The 23663-nt window shown below is 44.9% G+C and overlaps 1 protein-coding gene and 1 long non-coding RNA gene across 6 annotated transcripts in view; both read left to right on the forward strand.

Moving 5' to 3' along the window:
* The window catches only part of ETV6 (ETS variant transcription factor 6), a 315993-nt gene that overhangs the window by 178479 nt on the left and 113851 nt on the right, over nt 1-23663 (forward strand). The gene's annotated exons all lie outside the window — the stretch shown is intronic.
* LOC109501456 lies at nt 1619-23139 on the forward strand. The gene is made up of 2 exons (XR_002159515.2): nt 1619-1747; nt 22793-23139. It is a non-coding gene; the product is annotated as an uncharacterized LOC109501456 (long non-coding RNA).

A 23663-nucleotide genomic window follows, 5' to 3' on the forward strand; every position in this document is an offset into this window, starting at 1 on the left:
GAAGTGGCCACGAGTAAGCTTGAGTTCTGTCCCCTTCCTGATACTCGCTGCTCCTCAGACCCAGGTGAGGGCGATCTACTACACGTAAGCAAGCAGATGTGGGGAAAAGAGCAAAACCCACTGAGCCGTGAGATCCCTAAGACCCTCCCCGCCGCCCCCAGGCCTTGGATGTTGGGGGTTGACAGCGGCTTCCTGTGCACTGTACCGTGGAGACCACAGGTGATGGAGGCAGTGGCCCAGCTTATGCTCTGGGCGTGCAGAGAAGGGAAGCTCCGCCTCCTTTGTTCGCATCCTCCTTGTTGGATGCTGGGGTAGCCTCTGCCCCTCTTACAGGACAACTCTAGGTCTCCGTGTGATCCTGGCCCAGCCTGAAGCCTGAGGCTCCTGAACACAACCATCCTAGTGCTGGCCTTCCTTGCATGACGCCCAGGAGTCCCTAGTGGGGAAAGCCATGCCTCACCACTGTCAACCTAACGATAGACCAAGACCCCTCCTCCCTCCACCTGCCCTCCTAATAATCTTAAGATTTAGGGGAAACTAAAATAGACCTTCCTCTAGACCGACACTGCCGTTTCACATACAAATGTAGCTCTCTTTCACCCTGGAGAAAGACAGCCTTTTCGACTTCTCTGCGCCTCCTGGATGGTCCCGCAGATTTGCACGAGACCCAGAGTGACACTGACGTGCTTTAACTGATGAGCGACGTCAAGTCTGTTTGTCTCTGCCGTTAGAGACTGATTTGACCCGCCACCTATAGGAACTCTAGTTTCTGAAAATGTGGCAAGGCTTTGTAGGGATCGACCCCAACCAATGCTTTCACACTTCACAATTTGAGTAATGAGCTGGATACTCCTCACGTTTTCCTTTTGGTTCTTTGTCAAATAAGGTAGTAACAGAGTCCCTAACTGTAACATAGGGAGCAGTCGCTACATGTGAACTTCGTGGCTCTAAAATCTTGAGATACTGCTTCCTTACCTCCTTCCTGGTCAATGAGTGTTTAGATTTTTAATGACATTCCAAAGTCAGTCTCCAAACACTTTAGAGGTCAATCCTAGCAGAGACGAACTTTAAACTGGTGGGAGTAGGGTGCAGAGCAATCCCTCTGGGAGTCAGAATGAGATACTTGTGTGTCTGGACTGGTAGCAGGGTTTTATGTTACCAGAGTGATCTCCATGGTAACAGATCAACATGGTGCCAGTGACAGCTTTACGCTCCAGGCTTTAGGTTCCCATGAGAAAGTGGATTCTTAACAACAAATAGGGGAGCAGAAATGAGGGAATATGGATGTACGCTCCCCTTTCTTGTAAAGTTCTGGTCATGAAGTTTCTGTTCATACAACCAATGACACGTCCTGTTTAACCCCCTGGGTTCCTCTGTCAACCAAGACTCTTCAGAGGATGTGCAATGTGCTCTTGAATTTCAACTGAACTCATACCAGGTTTAAATAGGCGTTGGTAGCAAAGAACTGTATTGGAGTGGAACAAGAATGAGACTTGGAGTCGGGAAACCTGGCCTTCAGACCCAGCTTTTGTACTGTCTTGAAGGTCCTTACTTTCCACATTCTTAGATTCTCACCAGTTATGATAGTCAATCATCCAGTTATATGGAAAGCCCCTGGTGTGATTCATTGGCGGTAAAAATAGTAGCCAGTTAAATAGAGGACAGTCTGCCATCCCCATCCCCATCAAAGGTATGATCCTGTTGCGATCGTGTGGATGCAAACGTTCAGACACCTAAAAGGTAGAAGGTAGGAGTCCTCTCTATTAAAGATTAATCTCTGAACTTAACGACCAAAATCTGGAGGCTGCATAGCCAGCAGAAGAGTTCATTTTCTGGAGTGTTGGTTACAAAAGGTTATTAATTCGGAGAATCAGCACTCGTTTATCTTAAACCACAAGAGAACATTTGTGAATTCAGGGGAACAATTATGTAATTTGGTAATTTCATGAGCCTCTTCCCTGGGGAATCTTATGACTCAACGATCAAAGGTGTCAGAGTAGAGAAGACAGCTTTCCATGGTCACATCTGTGCCCGTGGCGGGGCTTAGGTACACTCTGAAGTGAGATTCTTTGTGGCTGAGACCTCGGACTGTTGGTGATGGGTGGTTTGGGTAATGGTTTCTGTTGTATACATTTAAAGGGGACTAGTCTTTCCCCCAAAAGGGAAGTTTCTTTTCTAAGGAATTTATTCCTAGGGTTGTGGGGGAGTTAAACCCACTGTGCATCAAGGAAGTAACTGATTGCGTATTTCGTATAAAAGGCAACTATGAACTTGATATTGACTAAAGCAAACCAGCAGCTTCTTTCTACCACCTGGTTAGAACATTTCTTTACTATACTTTGCAAGATGATAAAGGACAACCAAGGTGCCTGGGTGGCTCAGTCGGTTAAGCATCTGATTCTTGATCTTGGCTCAGGTCATGATCTTGTGGATCGAGCCCCAAGTTGGGCTCTGAACTGACAGCAACAGAGCCTGCTTGGGATTCTCTCCCTCTCCCTCTCTCTCTGCCCTCCCCCACTCATACTCGTGCGCGTGCACAGTCTCTCTCAAAATAAATAAATGTAAATAAAAAAGGAAAAATAACGGTAGTGCTAAGCTTCTCTTGCAATTCTCTGTGGTCTATCTCTAACCAATGAAAGTCTAAAGATTTTTGGATCATAATGTTGGAAGATCTTTAGATTGCCCATATCATAATGCCACTTCTAAGACTGGTTTTAAGGTTTCTGATCATGATTTAAGTATGAAAAGTCTTGATCTTATTTCCTTTGTCATTTCTAGGTCTTTTTTAAAAAATTTTTTAAATGTTTATTCATTTTTTGAGAGAGAGAGAAAGAGAGAGAGAGAGAGAGCACAGCAGGGGAGGGGCAGAGAGAGAGAGGGAGACACAGAATCCGAAGCAGGCTCCAGGCTCTGAGCTGTCATCACAGAGCCCGATGTGGGGCTCGAACCCACGGATGATGGGATTATGACCTGAGCTGCAGTTGGATGCTTAACCTACTGAGCCACCCAGGTGCCCTTGTCATTTCTAGGTCTTAAATTTACTTTGTTGACCTAAAAAGAATTTTTGTTTAGCTCAGCAAAAGTTAAAAGAGCAGTATATATCTTTTTTTTTTTTTTTTTTTAGTTTTTTAATAAAGATTCTTTGCCTGAGAATCAACAGTGTTGGGACTGTTTCAGTTGAAAATGGAAACGTTCTTGAAGTTATATCAACATGGACAGGACGGTGAGCTAGAATTTTAGAGCTTGGTTTCCTGACTGTGCAGTTTTGGTTCTAGAACATTAGCATTGTCTGAGTTCAAATGTAAATAGACATTGTTTTGTTGTTATCTGCTGGTTTAAATTTTCATTCGGCTTGTAACGAAGAGATAATTGATCACCCTGAACGCTTTGAAAGGAGACTAGACAAGGCTCAGTCCCACTGAGCTGGTATCCAAAGCAACTTTTCTCATGCTCTGGCTTGTAGCACTTTCAGAAATAAGGTTTTAGGAGAAGAAGGAGGGCATTTGAGGAAAACAGAGCATATTTATAAGGAGAGCATACTTCATTCCCTTCAAAACACAAACAAATGAATAAACTGGGGGGGGGGGGGAGAAACAAAACACCGATCCGAGTCCCAGGAGTGGGAAGGGAACCCACCCCGTGGCTTCCGTTGCAGACACTACTGTTGCTGGGGGTGCAGCCGGATGCCTTTGACCTGAAAGTCGGGGAGAGGGAACATGGCCTACGTGCTGCCGTGCCCTTGGGTGACCAAGGCTGCTGGTGCAGCCTCAGAGAAACGAGATAGCGTGGGGAGAACGGGGACACACGGTGTGTCATGGGAAGGAGGGCAGACCTGGAGCCCAGACAGCTGAGGGCAAGGGACTGTTGGGGCAGGACCCCAGCCGCAAGGCCGATGGAGAAGTTGGCCGATCTCAGAGATCTCAGAAAGGAGAGGTGTTTTGTTTGTTTTGCTTTTGCTTTTAGTGGAAGAGGGAGTTGAATGAGGAAGGAGGGTGGGAAGCTTCAGGGCAGTTTCGTGTCCAGGGTTGAGAGATGTTCCTCCTGGCAGCAGAATGCCCGGCTTTCATCTTGTCCTGCATTGTGGCCCCACTGCCTGGGGAACTCCATCAACAACCCACGTCTTAACCACCTAAGAGAGTTTACAAACGGGGCATGGGGCCTTGTGCAGACAGACCTCCAAAGGTCAGGCACTAGGCTTGGGCCAGCTTGTGGACTCTCCTTCGTATCACTGCAGTGCCCTGTCCATCTGCTTGCTCCAGGCCCTGCAGGCATGTGAAATGGCAGGGTCATTCTGTACCTTAGAATGTGTGTCCCCAAATCACATTTATCCCTGGAGCACATTTTTCCCCCTAGTGGTAAAGAATTAAATGTAAACAGGGGCGCTTGGGTGGCTCAGTCGGTTAAGCGTCCAACTTCGGCTCAGGTCATGATCTCGTGGTTCACGAGTTTGAGCCCTGCGTTGCACTCTGTGCTGACAGCTCAGAGCCTGGAGCCTGCTTCAGACTCTGTTTGCCTCTCTCTCTCTCTTTCTGCCCTCTCTCTCTCAATCTCTCTCTCTTTCTTTTTTTTTTTTAATGTTTTATTTTTTTTTTATTTTTGAGACAGAGAGAGACAGAGTATGAACAGGGGAGGGTCAGAGAGAGGGAGACACAGAATCTGCAACAGGCTCCAGGCTCTGAGCTGTCAGCACAGAGCCCTACGCGGGGCTCGAACTCCCGGACCGTGAGATCATGACCTGAGCCGAAGTCGGACGCTTAACCGACTGAGCCACCCGGGCGCCCCTCTCTCTCTCACTTCCAAGAATAAATAAACATTAAAAAAAAAATTGTATAAAGAGTTAAATGTAAACCAATGGTGTTCAGCTGTCCCCTTAGCTCATAAAAACCCATATATAACTCATATTCTGTCTGAAATATAGTACAGATAGACCTGTTTCTACTAACCACCTTTCTAGCCTAATAATTAATCTGGCAAAATGCACGGAGATTCCAACTGTGGTTCAGCAAGAAGGAGCGCATCATAACCACTGCCCTGCCTCTTGAAGGAACTTGGGAGAAAATGAACAACTGGTAACTTGTTAGCTAGCCTCTGAATGAGGGAGAGTGCTGTTTTAGCCAGGCCCCAGGAATTCTGAATGATGCGGGAGAGGACTGTGGCCCCACGGGGGCAGGCTAGGGAATTATCCATCCCTCTTCCTCTGAATGGGTCGCAACGGAGTGTCTCATCAGGAACTGTGTGTATAAAAACATGACGTCTGCAGATTTGGGCATGGCTAGATGCCTTCGCTGCGTGCTGTATCTTTAATTCCTATCCAGGCGCAGTCTCAACCTTGCATGACATCTTGTAGCAGAGGGCAGTTTGTTTTCTCCAGTCAAATCTATGATTTGAGAATGTGGCTGTTAATGATTGAGAGTACAGGAAAACGTGGGGGTCCAGAAGGGTAAAGCTGATTCCCGGGACCGTAAACTTGGGACTCTGAACTGTGGATGGTGGCTACAAAGGTCCTGGCCAAGGCAGGGAGGCTGATAGTGGGGGGCAGTCTCCTTCACTGGGAGACTCCAGGTTCTAATCCTGGAAAGTTCATTGTGGAAGAAAACTTAGCCAGTCACAACAAGCAATTGCCAGACTTATTTTGTGGCAGGCCCTGTGATGAGTGCTGGAGTTACACGTCGAATAAAATACGGATACTCCTCTTTATGACTTACTAAAATGTATTTATGTGAGTTTGTGTTCGCTTTTCCAGCAAATATGAACTGAGCAGCCATCATGTGCCAGGTGGATGCTAGACGATGTGGAAACTTCAGTGAACAGGAGCAGACATGTTGTCCTGTTAATTTGTAGAATTTACACTCCAGAGGGGTCTCTACCCACCCCATCAAAATATGTACAGAAGACACGGTCACTGCCCTACTTCTGAGTCTGTGCTCAGGTCACTCCCTGAGTTGAGTCTTTCCACATTTATAAATATCCCTATTGTGGGAGCCACTGAAAAGGACAGAGGAACCTGATAAGCCAGGCAGGCGGAGCACCCAAGCAATGGTTTGTGAACAGTTAGTGGGGCAGCCAGAGTTCCCTGCACCAAGCATTATGTTTTCTGTGTGCACATCAGCGTGTTACTGATTGCTTCCTTGTGCTGATCTGTTTTTATTTCCTGTAGTTCTTCAGGTCTGTCCAAGCCAGTATGATCTATCTTCTACTAATGTTTCTGGAGTTCTAGGGAGCTGTTTAATGCACTTTCTTCTGCATCTGCCACAGCATCAGGCCCCACGCCCACTAACCATGCTTGATGGTGATGCCCAGAGATGATGGTTATTACCAGCCCTGGGTTTGGAAGCCAGTCTACCAGTGATGGAACCGTCAAGGCTCAGCCTAGGAGCTCATAGTCCCGTGGAAGAAGGAGCTCAGGACCACGTGCAGGAAGCTATGGGGTGATGGAAATTGATTTCAGGTACTGAGGTAAATCTCCAGTGAGGTGAAGACAAACAGGTCAGGACAAAGCCCTTATGTCATAGCAGCACTACAGAATCCCAGGGTGGGGACCTGACTTCTCCTTTAGACTGAGCATTGAAATTAACTCACCAAAGAACAAATACTGGAAGTATGTACTTGAAATGATAACATACAAGATTTTGGTTTTTTAGCTGGCAGATTTTTTTTTTAATGCTAATTCTCAACTCAGACTAGTTGGTGGGGGGGAGCCGGGCCCATGTATTCATGCTTGGCACAGGTAGGCATAACAGATTTGCAACAGCAGCTCACGCAAGAGGCATGTATGTGTAAGTGACATGAAAAAACACCAACAGGGGCACCTGGGTGGCTCGGGCAGTTGAGCGTCCAATTTCGGCTCAGGTCACGATCTTGCGGTTTGTGAGTTCGAGCCCCGCGTCGGGCTCTGTGCTGACAGCTCAGAGTCTGGAGCCTTCTTTGGATTCTGTATGCCCCCCCCTCTTTGCCCCTCCCCCACTCATGCTCTGTCTCGCTCTCTCAAAAATAAATAAATGTTAAAAAAAAAAAAACCCACCACCAACAGCGACCCGAGAACAAAAACGCAATCTGCTGAGCATACCCTTTGGTAAATGTGGGTTAAGATCCTTAAAACAGTTTAACTCCTCAGCTCAGTAACCTCTTCTCTAAAAATCCATCACTAGGAAACAGTCTCAGATGCCGACAGTGGTTCTTACACACGGATGTACGGCCAACAAGACATCAGTTCAATGAATTAGGGAAGGTCATTACACCAGAATATTATGCGGCAGTTAAAAATCACGTTTTTGAAATGTTCATCTCATATAATTGCAAAGGCAGGATACACACCTCTGTCCTCAAAATAATCCCATTTAAAAAAATCCATTAAAATAGACCAGAAGGAAATGCAGGAAAATAGTTCTTGTGGTTATCTCTAGGTGAAAGGACTACGGGTAGAGGGTTGTTTTTTTTTCCTCTTTCTCTACTGTAATTTTTTTCTAACATTGTCTAGGATTATTTTTGTCTTAACGAAATCATGATCACATCCGTCCCCAGCTGGCCACTTTGCACCTAGATTCATTGTGTTAAACTGCAAGCAAAGAACTAGCATTAAAGAATGTTATTTAATTCAAGTGCTTTCCATTGTCCCCTTCCCCCTACCCTTAAAACCCCTCAGGACCTTCCCACTGCACCTAGGACAAATGCAGCAGCCTGCAGGGTCCCGCACACCCCGGGTCCCCCTCACCTCTGCAGCTTTATTTTGTATACTCACCTCCTTGCTCTCTGCTTTCCAGCCGTACGGGGCCTTTTTCAGTTTCCTGTACAGATCACCTTCTCTCTCTTCCTTCTGGCTGCAACACTCTTCTCTAGGCTGAGCCCTTCCCCCCGTACCGCCCCCCACCCCCCTCATTCAGCAAGATAAATTCAATATAATTCCAACTCATCCTTTAGACCTCTGCCGAAGTCACTTATGCCTGAGGACTCACCAGCGCCCCCAGTGTACCTCCAACAGGCTCTCTACTTCCCTTTTTACAACAGGGGTTCCCACCCTGTCCTTAAGCCTAAACCACACGCTGTAGAGGGCTGGGACCATGCCATCTAGATCACTACTGCGTTCCCCCAGAATGCAGCACAGGGTTGAGCTGACCATAGAGGGCTCTGAAGTATCGATGAGTGGGTGAATCTCATCTAACTAGACTGAAACTTCTGTTCTCAAGGCAGGCTGTGCTGATTGTCAAAAATGCCCTATGTGCCTGAACGTCACAAAGTCTCATTTTTCTCATGCCTGAAAGGAGGCTCCCAGTACCTATAGTACGCTGTTGTGTTGCATGAGTTGTTGCTTATGAAGTGCCTATTAGAGCATGTGGCACACGGCAGGTACTTAGTAAATGATGCTGTCTTCCTGGGCCGCCCCCGGTGCCTGTTTACACAGCCAGGCCTGGCATACACCTGTTGTTTTTGTTTTTTTTAAGCTTATTTATTTATTTAGAGAAGGAGACAGTGTGAGTAGGGGAGGGGCAGAGACAGAAGGAGACAGAAAATCCCAAGCACCGCCCTGATGCGGGGCTCGATCCCACCAACCGTGAGAGCATGACCTGAGCTGAGATCAAGAGTCGGACGCTTAACCGACTGAGCCACCCAGGCGCCCCAGGATACAGCTGGTTTTAGTGTGACCTTATCTGCTATAAGTCACTCGAGGAGGGGTTTCCCCAGAAGAAACTTTTTTTTTCCCCTCCCTAGACGATGAAGTCTCATTAGTACTCCTCATAAGCTCTAACGCAGAGTCAGTTTTCTGGGCCCCAGCACAGCGCCAGACTCACGATGTGGATGTGTGCCAAATTGACCAGGACCAGGCTGAGGCACCGAGTGAAACCTGTGTGTCCATCGGCTGCCTTCTTCTTGTGGATGCAAATCCCTCTGAACTCTGCCTGGAATCGTTTGCCCGGTTGGAAGAGTAGAAAAGGAACTTCCCTGACGGGTCAAAGAGTTCTTATTTTTCCTTTCTAAACACCACTCTTCTTTCAGACGCCATTAAACTAGCCCAGTTGTGGATCCTGGGCTTCAGCTGTGTGGTTATGAAAGCCGAGTTCTTTCTCTGAGGTCAGAGCCCTGGGTGTGGGTAATCTCAGGTAAAAGGTGTCAGGGATTCAGACATGTCTGTCATTCTTTTGTATAACTGACTTTTCAAGTACTCCAGCCCTGAGACTGTCCCCTTATTGTAGCTTCTCGAACGTTGTCACACTGTCAGACTTGGGCTGGCGGGGTTTTTTTCCTCCAAACAACCAAAATCAGATTCATTTTGGAAGCAGATGTTAGGATGGCTGTTGTTCTTCCTACGTCTGGACCCTGAAGAATTCAGAACTAGATTCGATACTTTGCCGTGTATTCTCACAGGTTAGGTTTTCGAGCAAACACGAAACTTGGACCTAGTAGCTTCTGTATGCATGCACACCGCCACCTGTGTTTATGTGTGCGTGCTTCCTAGAATAAGACCTCCTTTAAAACTCAACCTCCCATCATTTGAGAACTGATTTGCTATTTTATAGCTTGTCCTTTTTACGGTTCTTGGAGAATCACTGCACCAAATATATTTGGCAGGAACTTAGCACGCAAGCCCTCCCTCAGAACTTGCTACCAAATTTGCTGAGTTCCCTTCTTAAAAACTTGAAATTCCTCTAACTTTTTCCTGTGATGTGCTCATTTTTGATCTAAAACTGTAGTTGAAAGCCTGTCTTGGTAATCATTCCCATCAAGAAAAGAACGAATTTCTCAAAAAAGAAGTCAGGTGCTAAAAATAACCTCCACGCTAAGACCCACTTACTTTTCTACCTAGGGAATCAAGACAGAAACATTTCTAGGCTAGAAATGGCATAGTTCAAGTGATGCAACCATTTCGCTGCCTACTATTTTTTTTTCTTTTCTGCCAGAAGGCAAATATATAATGTAATGTAGAAAAAGTTCCCCTGAGTTGTTAAAATAATCACTGAAATAACCTCTGGTGCTCAGTACGATACCCTGAAATCTTGGATCTTCAGAATCGTTCGTTTCTGAGGTTTTCCGGACAGCCAGGCTTTTACTCAAAAATTGGTCGGTAGAGCGATTGCTGCTGTTACAATTGCGTACATTATGAGAATCCTTTGTGGAGGTAAAAAGTGTAAAGAAACTCGCTGAGAAGTGCCCAGCGACTCCCTTCTGTGTTTGTCTAGTGTGCCGTGTAATTAAATGAGTGGGTCAAGTCTGTCTGAAGTAAAGTATTATGCAACATCAAATAAATGACATGACTTTTAAAAAGGTTGTGCACGTAATTTTTTTCTTCTGTGACTATAGCATTACAAATGTGCTACCTTTAGCCTTCCCTGCTTTCTGTTACACGGATGCCAAAAAACAATAGGGTTAATTAGGACTCATTCTTCTTTTTCTCTTCCTAGCACAGAGGAGGCTTTCAATATGTGCCGAATGAATGAACCAGTCTGTGAGTCATAATTTATCACATCGCTGATTAATAGAAGCACAATTGTTATCTTCTCTAATAGATGTAGCTGACTTTTTTTAAGTTGAGATTATCTCAATGGCTGGGGTGCCAGCATTTTAGAAAAATCGTGGGTTTATGTTGGAAGTAGTTTTTAGGGTCAGTATCCTTTTTACTACATCAGGACAAGAGCAGATATTAAGCAGACTCATTCTGTGATGGAACACTGTTAGAAGTGTGTCAATTCATATGTGCAAGTAACAAGTTATTTATAGCATAATGTATATATTATATATAACTTAGTTATGTATGTATATGTATACACACATATGTAAGTTATGTATAACTTAGAAAAAGGTCTCATTGGAAAGATATTAGGTAATTCAGGGGCTCAATTAAGAAAAAAAAAAGCAGGGGCACCTGGGTGGCTCAGGCGTGAAGCGTGAGTTAAGCGGAAGTGTCCGACTCTTGATTTTGGCTCAGGTCACGATCTCACGGTTCCTGGGATGGAGCCCTGTGTCGGGCTCTGTGCTGATAGCATGGAGTGGGCTTGGGAATCTCTCTCTCCCTCTGTCTCTGCCGCTCCCCTGCTCACGCACGCATATTCTCTCTCTCTCTCTCTCTCTCTCTCTCTCTCTCTCTCTCTCTCAAATAAACATCAAAAAACAAATAAAAGCGGACCTCAAGGCTTTCTCAGGGGCCAGAGCTCAGCCAAGGTCCTACCACAGGGACAGTGCTCCCTGAATGCCTCCGCTGTGTGGCTGCCAGTGGACACACAACTTATGAAGCTGATGCCCCTGCCATGAATAGCACCCCAACATCCCTGGGGAAGTGGTCACTCCCTTAAGATTCAAAAACTGGGACAGGTGCATCTGATGGGCCCGGCTTCTGATCCAGAGAACAGGTGAGAAAGCCTGCCAATCCTGGGATTCCCCCAGCAGAAGGGGTATGGGGATACTGAGCAGAAAAAAATCTGGAAGTCTAGCATCAGATGGTAAGCTATTGCACCGCACCGTGTTTCACCTTGTTTTCGTGTCCTGCTTTATTCGTGGCAAAGTTAAGTGGTTCCACGTTTGCGTTGCCCAGGTCAGCACACAGAATGGCAGTGGCTTGTTTTCCTTGTCATCTTTGTTCCTCGTTCACGTATGAGGCTTTAGCGAGTTGTGTGCAATGAATTTTTTTTGTTGTTGTTTCTAAATTCTGTTAGCATGCTGAGAAGCCTGCCTGTGCAGTGAAACAGTAGCTAAGCCCTACTCCAAGAAAACTATGGGACCAGCTTTCTAACATGGGCAGCATCCAGCTCTTGGGAAGTATTTTATTTCCTTTTTAAAAAATTGCTTTTAATAATATGTGATACATATCGATGAGTCTAAGAGCTGTAAAGGCCCTCAGAGATGATATTTTTTGACTTGTCACCCACGTCATGAATGTCTCAGCGGCATCCCAGATACAGCAGGACGTTGACCTTCTGCTTGGATATGGTCAGTGAGGAGCATGTCACTGCCCCCTCTTCCATCCCATTTTTGGATGTGTCTGGATAGGATAAGACTTCTCTGAAATTCACTTCATTGTCACTTTGCCCTTTGGTTCTAGTTTTGTCACGCGGGACCAAACGGGACATGTTCCTTCTGCATTAATTCTAGAGACAAACTAAACTTTGGAGTCAGGTATGGATTTGACTCCCACCTTTGCCATTACCACCTGGTCGAATTTTAGAATCACTGTATCATCTTTTTTGAACTGCTTTTCCTCATTGGTAAGATGAGAAATAACAGCTCCTTGGCAGGGATTAAGATATAATGGAGAATACGTTACGATATGCCTGGCCAGTAGTATAGTTCCTTAATCAATGCTGACTGTCATTTTTGTTATTAGTCGTACATTTAAAGATGATTATCTTGTCCCTTCAGTCTTGTTTCCATGTTGGGCCTCTGCTCACCTGAGACGAATCCTCCTGGATAATTTACCATTCTGGTCTTCCTCCTGAGTGCCCTTCTGTCCCTGTTCTTCCAGTTTTATTAACATTTGTGTGAAAATGTGGTTGGGGCTCCTCCTCGGTGGCTCAGTTGGTTAAGCATCCAACTTCAGCTCAGGTCTTGATGTCATGGTTTGTGAGTTCGAGCCCCGCTTCAGGCTTTGTGCTGACAGCTCAGAGACTGGAGCCTGCTTCAGATTCTGTCTCTCTCTCTCTCTCTCTCTCTCTCTCTCTCCGCCCCTCCCCACTCATGCTCTGTCTCTCTGTCTCAAAAATAAAAAACACTAAAAAAAAATTTAGAAAATGTGATTTGCACACCAACTGGGCTGAGGGGAATGGGAGTAGACGTCCATTAGGTGTAAACGAATTGTTGACTAAATCAGTAGGCACTTCATCAGTGTGACATAAGGTGATAGCATTTTAGTATCGATGTCGTACTCAGGTTGACCATTATTACTCGGACTGTAGCCAAAGTCAGAATTCTCCTCCCTTATGCTTCAGTGGATTTTTTTTTAAGCTAAATGTGTGCCTTTACATTTAATCCTATTAAATTTCATTTAAGCTGGCTGAGGCAATTTGGATCTTATGTTCATCCCTCTTGAGAATCTCTTCTACTGTATGTCAAACAGCTTAGATGAGAAGTCCCTATAGGCCTTTGTGTTAATTATTTGGAAGGACAGGATTGACTGGGACAGGATCAGTGAAGAAGCCCTGTGGCGCACTACTCGAGAGTGTCTTCCAGGTAGGTACAGACTGATCTTTGTAATTTATAAGTATGTTGTGGTTATGTAGTGTTTTATGACATATAAATCTCTTTTTGTGTGCCATGCATTAGATATACCAGAAGTGACACATCATCATTTTTGCAAATGTGCACAATGGTACTACATTTCACTTTAACCCGTAAGAAAATGCAAACTGTCGGATTATTTGCTGAAGTCAAAGATGCACTCCTTGGCTCTCCTAGCAAATCTTTACTAACTACCCTCTTTCACTTTGCTTGTCTGCTCGTGATGAACCTAAAACCTTACAGTTAGGCTTTTGGAAAAGGTCTTCTTGGATCTGTGGCAGTAAACAGATGGTTAATCAATTTATATACTCTCCGTGCTTTTCAAAGAGAAAAAGGAGAGTTGTAGGTTTGCCAGGGAGGAGTTTTTAAACCTGGCCACACAGCTAAAATGTATCTGAAATCTACTGGGTGAGAGAGAGCATCTTTTCTTCTTTTACCATAACCGTATGTATATGTGTATATTCGGATGTTTTCTTCCGGTGAACACTTATGACAATGGGTTGTGTATTTTATTTTTCATTTTAAAGTGGACTCTGTGGAACGTTCACTGATGTAATAGGAAGACAGAGGGATCGGGGGATCACTGGGAAATGCTTGGAATCAACCCATTACATGATGTTCGTGGTAACGAGTTCAGAAGGATAGCTTTTCTCGCTTATGTGCTATTTCTCTCTAAATATCTTTTCAGAAAGTTCTCAAACAGTAACTTGCAACTGTAAGGTCAAAAGACTATGCCACCTTGGTTTGTATGTGTATACAATTATATATAAGTTAGCCTCTGGGTGTTGACCCAAGAAATGCAATTCAATGATTTCTGTGTGTAAGAAAAATCTGGGACGTATACACATATGTAAACCAATAACTGCAAGTCTGTGACTGGCTGAAGGAGGAAGTGGGTGCTAGCGTTTGAGGGGCTCAGGGTATGCCATCCTAATGAGTTTAGATTTCACCCTGAAGTTTGTAGGGTGGCTCAAGGGAATTTAAAAAAATTTTTTTTCAACGTTTATTTATTTTTGGGACAGAGAGAGACAGAGCATGAACGGGGGAGGGCAGAGAGAGAGGGAGACACAGAATTGGAAACAGGCTCCAGGCTCTGAGCCATCAGCCCAGAGCCCGACGCGGGGCTCGAGCTCACGGACCGCGAGATCGTGACCTGGCTGAAGTCGGACGCTTAACCGACTGCGCCACCCAGGCACCCCTCTTTTTTTTTTTAATTTTTTTTTCAACTTTTTTTATTTTTATTTTTGGGACAGAGAGAGACAGAGCATGAACGGGGGAGGGGCAGAGAGAGAGGGAGACACAGAATCGGAAACAGGCTCCAGGCTCCGAGCCATCAGCCCAGAGCCTGACGCGGCGCTCGAACTCACGGACCGCGAGATCGTGACCTGGCTGAAGTCAGACGCTTAACCGACTGCGCCACCCAGGCGCCCCTCAAGGGAATTTAAATAGGAAAGAGACGTGATCAGATTTACGTTTAAAAGTTTTCATAGGTCGCAACACAGAGGACGAGGTGAGGTAAAAAAGCTGTTGCACTGGTCCAGGTGAGAAAAAATACAAGTCTAAACTAAGGCAGCGGCAGTGGGGATGGAGTGAACTGGAAATACGCAATTGACATTAAGTAGATTCATCAGGCAAGGTTTAGCGACAGATCAGATGAGAAGGTTGAGAGCAAGAAGCAGAAAAGATGGCTCTTTGTAAAGGGCCCATTATGTAGGGTATCAAGATGAGAAGGAGGAGCCTGTGCAGAAGCACAGGGAGAAAGAGGAGGGAAATCCTGGACAGACCAAAGAAAGCGGATTTCGGGAAGGAGAGAGTGATCCTGAACAACCAAGTACCGTGAGAGGTCAGAGAAGATGAGGACTAAGGAAGTCATCAGTGACTCGGTCAGAACAGTTTTTGAGGTGGGGAGAGGCTAGCGCCGACCTGACTGCTGTAAATTGAAGCGTGGAAAAAAGTGATGGTAGGTGTCCCTTTGGCTGACCGTGGATTAGAATAGATCAGAGAGGAGTGGGGGAGGGGCAGCCGTGGGTAAAGGGAGGGTTTCGTTTGTTCAGTGGCAGGTGTTCGTCCACGAAGAATTGCTGGTGAGAGTTGAGAGCTGAAAACAGAGGAGAAGTAAGGGGTGACTGAGGGAACTAGGTCTTGTAGAAATGGGAGAAAACGAGATACAAAATAAAAACGGAGGCGTTCCTTCGTGTTCAATAGGAGGATGGGTTCATTCCACTGAAACAAGAAGAAAGGCATGTAGAGAAATACAGCTGGATGAGGGCAGGCGGGAAGGTAATGAGAATTCCCCCACGGAATTCATTCCCGCCCCCCCCCCCCCCCCACCCTACAGAGAAGCCACACATGGAAGAGGTAGCAGTTAAAAGGCAACAGGAGAGTGGCCGAGTAAGCCAGAGATTGGTTGCTTGGCAAATTGGGGGACCTGGCATTGCCTCCCAGCAGGAGACGGGGCCTCTGTGTTGGTATACAGGTCGGTCCGTCTGTGTGATTTTCCCCTGTGCTGGTCAGCACTGTGGTATATAGCTGGGAAGAAAGGAGATGGCCAGATTCATTCTTTCTGAAAGTACAGAGCACCTGCTGTATGCCAGGTACGTACGTTCCGTATCATTGAGAGGCAGCAGCTAACAGAGAAGTGAGGAAGAAAGCCGTGCCGCTCTCTGGGTTAAATGTATTCCAAGCACGGAGAGCCGTGAAGGCCTTGAGGAGGAAATGTGTTGGGTGTATTAAAAAGGCACAGCGACGAAGCAGGTGTGTCTGAAATGATGTCTGGCAGGTGAGGGGCCCTCGGGTTTGGAAGGAGGGGTGGGAATAGAATTTGGGAAGACCCTTCAGGCCATTGTAAAGAGTTTGGCTTTTAATTTGCCAGTGAAAATTTTAAGCAGAGGACTGACATGGTCCGACTTTGATTTTTAAAGAATCACCCTGGCTGCTGGAGAGATAAGAGGAGGGAGAGTATAAGGAGGGAGGGAGGAGCCTAAAAGCAGAAAGGCCTATTAGGAGCCTGTTAAATAGTAAGTCTGGCGAGCCATGATGGAAGGTTAGGCCACGCATATTCCTACCTCAGGACCTTTGCACTTCCTGTTCTCTGTGTCTGGGATCCTCTTCTTCTAGATATTCCCATGGCCCACACCCTCCCCTCCTTCAGATGTCTGCTTAATGTGAGTCCTTCATAGCAGCCCTCATGCCCTCACCAGCACACCCTTTCCATGACATTTTTTTTTTCTCCATAAAACTTAACCACCATTTGACGTTCTACTTGTTTATTTATTTATTGTCTATCCTGACAAGAATGCAAGGTTTTTAAGAACAGAGATTTCACTCTGTTTTGTCCATTGCTGTGTGCCTGCTCCCTAGAGCCATGCCTTCCCTGAGGAGGTGCTCAATAAATATTGGTTGACTCAATTAAGGAATGAAGTGCTCCTGTCTCCTTTATCACCAATCCACCTCCGCCATTACAATTAGTAAGAACAATGGCAGTGATAATATTCCATTTCCTTACTGCCTCTCCCTTTTTGTAAAGATGAGGTACATCGGGCTTCATCGGTCTTCCTCTGCAGAGTAGAAGTAACTCACTAAGCCATGGAGTCAATTTCGTGGCTCCTCATGCAGCGAGCAGCCTTGCCTTTGGTTTGTGTCCGTCTTTGCGTCTGTTTAGTCACGTCGCTCACGCTCTTCAGAATCCTCTAGCTTAAACTCTTGAGTAATTCTGGACAGTGGAGTTAGCTGGGAACTTGAGAACCAGATGAAGGATTCTGCCAATAGCATGCCGTATGTGCTTGGCATCTAATTTTGGCACTCGTTTTAGCAGGTTTGATTGCATAATTCAGGCATTGGCGACAAAAAGTGACCACATATCCAGGGAGGGGAGGATTGGGAGGCACAAGATGGAAGCTGTTCTAGGGATTCAGAGAATGGGCTAGGGCTCTTGTTTTTAAAAAGATGCCCACATTTCCAGCGCCCTTGGGATTCTTCCAGGCCTCCTGCATAGACCATCATGGAGTATTTACTTCCTTTGGGGACTACAGGATGATGCTCTTGTGGTCCTTTCATAGCAAGTCTCCATTTTATTGTATATTTTTTTTATGCCTGCATCCTGTGTTTTGAAATATTTTCTCTCCTACAAAATCTGTATCAATTAAGTACAACTTAACTTGTTTTCCCACTTTTTCCTAATTAAAGACCTGTATCTATAGACAGCTATCCGAACTTCCAAGTATGACAGAACTGCAAAGAGCGTATGCAATTGACATGATTCCAAAATAAAAGCCAAGAATTTGTAGATTTCACACCCACACCCTCATTGTGGGTCAATAACAGGATTCCTGATCATTTTGAATGTGCAAATACGATGCCTTTTGAGCACCCTCAGTTCGTTCCTAGAAGAGAGACTTTATTGTGGTTTGTTTTGTTTTCAGTGTGTGGAATTTTAAGTTGTGAGTGAAAGAGCACTGGGCACCACGAGGCAGGACAAGAGATCTGTCCCTCAGCAGACAGGTGATCATGGGCAAGTCTCTTGGAGAAGAGAGAAGCATGAGAGTTCTGAACCGGGTGACTTCTAAAGAGTCTTCCACCGTGAAACTGCAGCAATCTTTCACACATGTCCATGCCTGTTGCCTCTTTTTGCAGCCTTCAGGGTTAATGAGAGCTCTCGGGAACACTGTGACCTTAGAGGGAACTGGCTTACATCAAGAGAGCAGATGCCAGCTCCCTCTAGTACTCTCCTGGGCACATGACCCACTCCCTTTTTGAAACCCTGAATCTTTACATCACTGGGAAGTGCCTGTATAATTGATACTGTTGCCAGTGATCAAACACGGAGATTACCAAATGATAGAGCTGGAAGAGACCCTAAGGTATTATCGAGTCCAATTATGGCCCCCAGACACCTATGTGTCTGAAAAAAGAGATGGGGGCGGGTCTGTGAGCCAACTCTAGTGTTCCAGATGCCCTATGGTAATTCTATATTTGAGGATAATACTGTCAGGTTAATCAAGCTAGGGAAGCATGAGGTTCCTCTGCTTTTGGCAGGAATTATCAATATGTGGATAAATCGGTTGTTCCCAGTAACTGCTCGTGGGGAAGCAAAAGCTTTCGAAAACCAAATGCCTGTAGCTGTGTTGTCCAGTACGATTAGCCACTGGCCACGTACTGAGCACTTGAAACAGAGCTAATCCCTAAGTATGCTGTCAGTGCTAAATGCATACCAGACTTCAAAAACTTAGTAGAAAAATGTGAAGTTGGGGCGCCTGGGTGGCTCAGTCGGTTGAGCATCCGAGTTCGGCTCAGGTCATGATCTCGCGGTCCGTGAGTTCGAGCCCCGTGTCGGGCTCTGTGCTGACCACTCAGAGCCTGGAGCCTGTTTCAGATTCTGTGTCTCCCTCTCTCTCTGACCCTCCCCCGTTCATGCTCTGTCTCTCTCTGTCTCAAAAATAAATAAACGTTAAAAAAATTTTTTTAAAAAGAAAAATGTGAAGTATCTTACGTTTTTAGATTGGTTACATATTTAAGTGATAATATTTTAGATATATCAAATTAAGAAAGTAATTAAAAGTAAGGTAAATCCTTTCCCTTTACTTCTTTTTACTGTGGGGCCTGCACATCTCAAATCACATCGTGTGGCTTCCATTGTCCTTCTGTTAGAAGCTGTGGTCTGTTGTGAGAGATTTCTGGGCGGTGAAGTGTCTGGGACTCGTTCTTTATTTGGTAGACCCACAAAGTGAGATCAGAGAGGTTAGGCCACTTGTTCAGGATCACACAGCAAGTTGGTAGCTGAACCAGGATTAGGCCAGTGTGCTTTCCATTGCTGAGAACAGCCTCAGGGTCCACAGTGATTTGTTTTACTAGGGGTCTGTAAAATTGCTTCTTTGAGTAAATGCCAAGGTTCTTGTATAGACGATTGGCAGTTGTGTCCCTCCAGAATCAAATCCAACCAAAAACGAAAAGAAAAGGAAGAAAAGGAGAGAGAAAAGGCTTTCCCTTTCAAGGACCCAGTGAGAAATTGCAGTTTTCATTCTTGAGCAGATTCCTTTACCCCCAGCACCCTGGCGTGGAACATTAATTGCTGAAGAAAACCGCAATAAGAAAACATTGACAAGGAGTGCAGCCCTCATTCAGCGTGCTTTCCCCTTCAACGCAGCAAGAATCCCTCATTAAAAGATTAAGGCTGACCAAAAATAAATTGTCTCTTGGTCCCCAGGCAGTTCATTTGACATCATTTCCACAGGATTAGGGACCCCAATGGCATGTGTTTAGCATGGGGCTATGTTAATACTACATAGGATTATTCTCAAAAGTTTTAAAATATATTTTTAAGTATTGAACTACTACTAATTAAGACTTTGATGTGACTAATAACTATGATATTTTGCCCACAAATGGGGACTTTTCTCCCCCCCCCCACACCAGTGTGTAACCAAACCCAGCAATTCTACCTTAAAAAATTTATAAAAAGCAGACCATGAAGTATAGCAACATCATGATCACTTGAGGAATTGTGTAATTGTGTGGAATGGAAATTTAGCCTCTACTGCACGTGGTCCTTGGTCCCTTCTCCGAGCCATCATTTCTCGTCTTTGCGTTTTCTATGGTTATTCCATATTGTACGTGTAGAGTTTAAAGAAGCTAAAAATTTTATAAGGTACATTACGAAATCTTTTGTGCCCCCTCCCCCTACTCTACATCCCTACTCTCGATTTCCTGCCCACCAGAGGCAATCACTTTTATGTCTTTCAACTGATTCTTTAGTCATTTACCTCCATTTCTTAAATCACACACTCAGGGTGCCTGGGTGGCTCAGTCAGTTGAACATCTAACCCTTGACTTAAGCTCAGGTCACGATCCAACAACCGAGCCCCACGTCGGGCTCCATGCTGAGTCCCTCTCCCCTGCTTTCTCTCTCTCTCTCTCAAATAAAATAACATAAAAAATTAAATTACACACTGACATTGCTACTTATTTCTCTTTCAGTTCTAGACATTATCCTTTCTTACCCCACTGTAGAAGATGACACTTTATCTCTTTTGTCCCCTACCCCTAGCCCTACCATAGAAGCATCCAGGTAGTCATAATTTCAGACAGGTCAATATTTAGTGTTTCCATGCTGTCATTATATAAATGCGATCGTATCTGACTCACGTACTCTATTAAGATTGCTTTTCTTTACTGTAACTTCTGGGTTTCCCTGGAGTTAATAACTATGGTGTTTTTACCATGCACTTCCATTTTTAATGTACTGATAACTCAATTTTTATGTACTCATTGCTAATTCACCTTTCTCAGATGCAGTGGGTGTTAACAAATCCTGGCGCAAGAGTCTCTGAGAACCTTCCACCTTCTCTGGTCTTGGCTTTCGCGTGGTGCCCCGCTGCCATCTGGGCCTTTCTTCACTTCACCTCCTCTTTGAGTTTGATTCCATTTCCTGAATTCCATGCCTTTTCTTGTCTTAGTTTGTTTCCTAGCTTTAATGGAGGACAGTTTTCAATAGCTTCCTAGGGATGGGGAGGGGGTGGGGCGGGGCTAGAGGGGAAGTAAAATTGTTGAAAACTTGCACGTCAGAAAATATCTTTCCTCTCTCCCCCTATTTGATAGTTGGACTTAATAAGTTGCCTAAGGATACAGTTCTAGGCAGGAAATAAGTTTCCCCCAGAATTTTGAAGGCACTGGTCCATTGTATTGTCTTTCAGTGCTGCTGTTGCAAAGACCGTGCCTTCCTGACTCTTAATCCTTGGTGTGTAACTTGTTTTGTTTGCTTATTTGTCCTCCGGGAGTATTTTTATCCTCCGCATTCTAAATTCACGGTCATGTGCCTTGGCGTGGGTCTGTGTTAGTCCATTCAGGCCGTTGCAGACCTGACACTTCCTTCCTTCAGTTCTGGGAAATTTCCTCCCCTGTTTTCTCAGTTCTTTCCCTGGAACTCCCATTATTAGGACGTTGGTCCTATGATTTTCTTACCTTCCCTTGTTATTTTCCACCTGCTTGTAGTTTGAACTCCTCTTTGGGAGATTCCTTAACGTTTATTTCCCACCCCTTCTGTTGAGTTTTTATTCCTGAGGTCATACCTTTAACGTGCATGGGGAGATTTTTGTTGTTGTTCTGGACACGTTCCTCATTATAACCTCTTGTCCTTCTCTCAGGGTCGCAACATCTTCTCTTACTTATGGAAGGATAATAATGATGATGATGATGATGACTAGTTTTTCCTACATTGTCTTTTCTCCATGATGCCTTCTTCTGGCCGTTTTAAGGGTTTTTTGTTTGTTTTTGGCTGGGTGGTATTTTTTGTTTCACTCTCTGCCTTTCCTCTTTTTTACCCAAACATCTGGTGACCTCTGCTTGTCCGCTCATATCTGAGAGTTGTGGGAGTACTGACTGGAAGTTCCACATGCCTGGGTGGGCTTATCCACGAGGGTGACAAGTCTGGGTATTTCCTTGACATACATACCTTTGTTACGAATGTCTCGACGTCTTTTGTCTTTGGCTACGTTCCGCAGAGACGGACAGGTAGCCATCCTGGAGGGCTTAAAGTCTAGCTGCCAACCTCCTGGGAGAGCGGCGAGAGGAAATGGGCTGGGGTGGGGGTGGGGGGAATCTCACTGGTTGCCACATACACATCCTTTTACTCCTCCATATATAAGTTTTAAGTTAATTCCACCTGGCCATTTTGGTTTCCGTTCTTTCTGAATTCACTGTATTGTCTCTGGTGCATAAACTTCTGATCTTCTGCCGTGATAGGAGAGGAGCAGTGGCTCAGCTGTCCAGATTTCCAGATGTAACCAGTGCCATCGATTGCCCAGCCTTTGAGGGTCCCTGCCCTGGAAATCTGGCTATTTCGCAGCTTTTCTTACTATGAGCTTAGCATTCTACTTCCCTGCGTCTGCTAAGTAAATTACCATTGGTTCATCTGCTTCCAAGTTTCTGATTTGTGCTCCTCTTCTCCTCCTCCTCTTTTCGTCCCCCTCCCTCTTCCCCTCGCTCTTCTCTCCTCTCCTGGTGTTTTAGTCCTTGTGCTTTCTTACAAAAATCTTTTCGCTGTTATTTTAAGAAGTTTGGGGAAAGAGAGCAGAGCTAAAATTAACTTCATCAAAGACTGATGAATTTTGACAGTCTCTCTGCCACAGGGGGAGAGATTGTCTTAAGTGTGTGTGTTTCGTATATATCGAACTTCGAACTTGAACTTCGTATATATGGAGCTTCTCAGGAGGAAGCTTTTTTGTTAATTGAAATTATTATTACGATTGATAATTTTTTACCCTTAGACTAGTACAACTTGTGTCACAGAGTATCGCCTGCATGGAAGTCTTGTGAGGCACTACATATAGGGCAGGTAGCTGTATTTTTGTATTCCTTTGCCCTCTTGAGGGATAAAGTTTTATGTCCCCGTTATAGGAAATCAGTGGAAGAACTGGATTAACCCAGTTAGATTTTTGTTTTGTTTTTACACCAACACCCTTTCGTTAATAAAGAAGTCAACATATGAAGTACTCATAGACTAGTTAATATACGTAAAGCTCTTAGAATCATGACTGGCACACAGCACTGTGTAAATGTTAACTGCTACTCTTATTATTATATGCTCTTGTCTTGATAGTACTTCTGAATATTCCAAGAGTTACATCCAATGGTTCCCAAGCCCAGCCGCACCACAGATTCACTTGATGATCTTTTAAAAAAGATTACACTTCCCACCTCAGACCTCCTTCATCAGAGTCTCCAGGGCTGGGTTCCAAGTACCTAACAAAACACAGCTCCAATTTTCTGGGGAAGAGATAAGCGAGACATTTCGAGAACCGCTCCGAGGAGGGTGTTGTCACATCACTGATGGAAATTATGTGGATGATGGTTGAAGAAGACTGCAAAGGAGCCAGCTCTGGGAGCTGAGATCAAAGGCAACGTAGATATACACGGCAAATAAATAAATAACTATACACACAAGCATACCCAGAGCTGGAAACCAAGTCATTATACCTGGCCGTCGTTCTGTACAGAACATTTAGGCAGTAAAGTCACCCTCTTTCTTTATGCTGTTTTGCTCTTTTCTTTAGATCAGATTTTACCTGGATAGAAGAATTATCGAAAGAGGTTCAGGTGGATGGATGTGCATTTCTTCCTGCTCTCCCAGTGGCAGACGTTTGTGAAGCATTGGCCAGAGTCAGCTAAGCATTTACTTTAGACGAGATCCGCACTCCTAAAGGGGACTCATGCAGTCTTCAGATGGATTACATTTAAATTAATCCTTGTTCAGACTCAGGTCTCATCTGCTAGTAGGGTTCAATTTTCATTCATCTACTGTAAAACCAAACAACCCTTATTTGTGGCTAAGGGAGAGAGGAAAGAGAGGAAATAAAAAAAGCATTACATTTTATTTCCATGTAAGTGACTCAGAAGGCTCTAAATGGTTACTTTATTTGAGAATTAATAGCAACCCTTTGTTTAACTGAAACAGTTGGTGTTAGAAGAAT

The sequence above is a fragment of the Felis catus genome, chromosome B4, assembly GCF_018350175.1.
Source record: "Felis catus isolate Fca126 chromosome B4, F.catus_Fca126_mat1.0, whole genome shotgun sequence".
NCBI lineage: Eukaryota > Metazoa > Chordata > Mammalia > Carnivora > Felidae > Felis > Felis catus.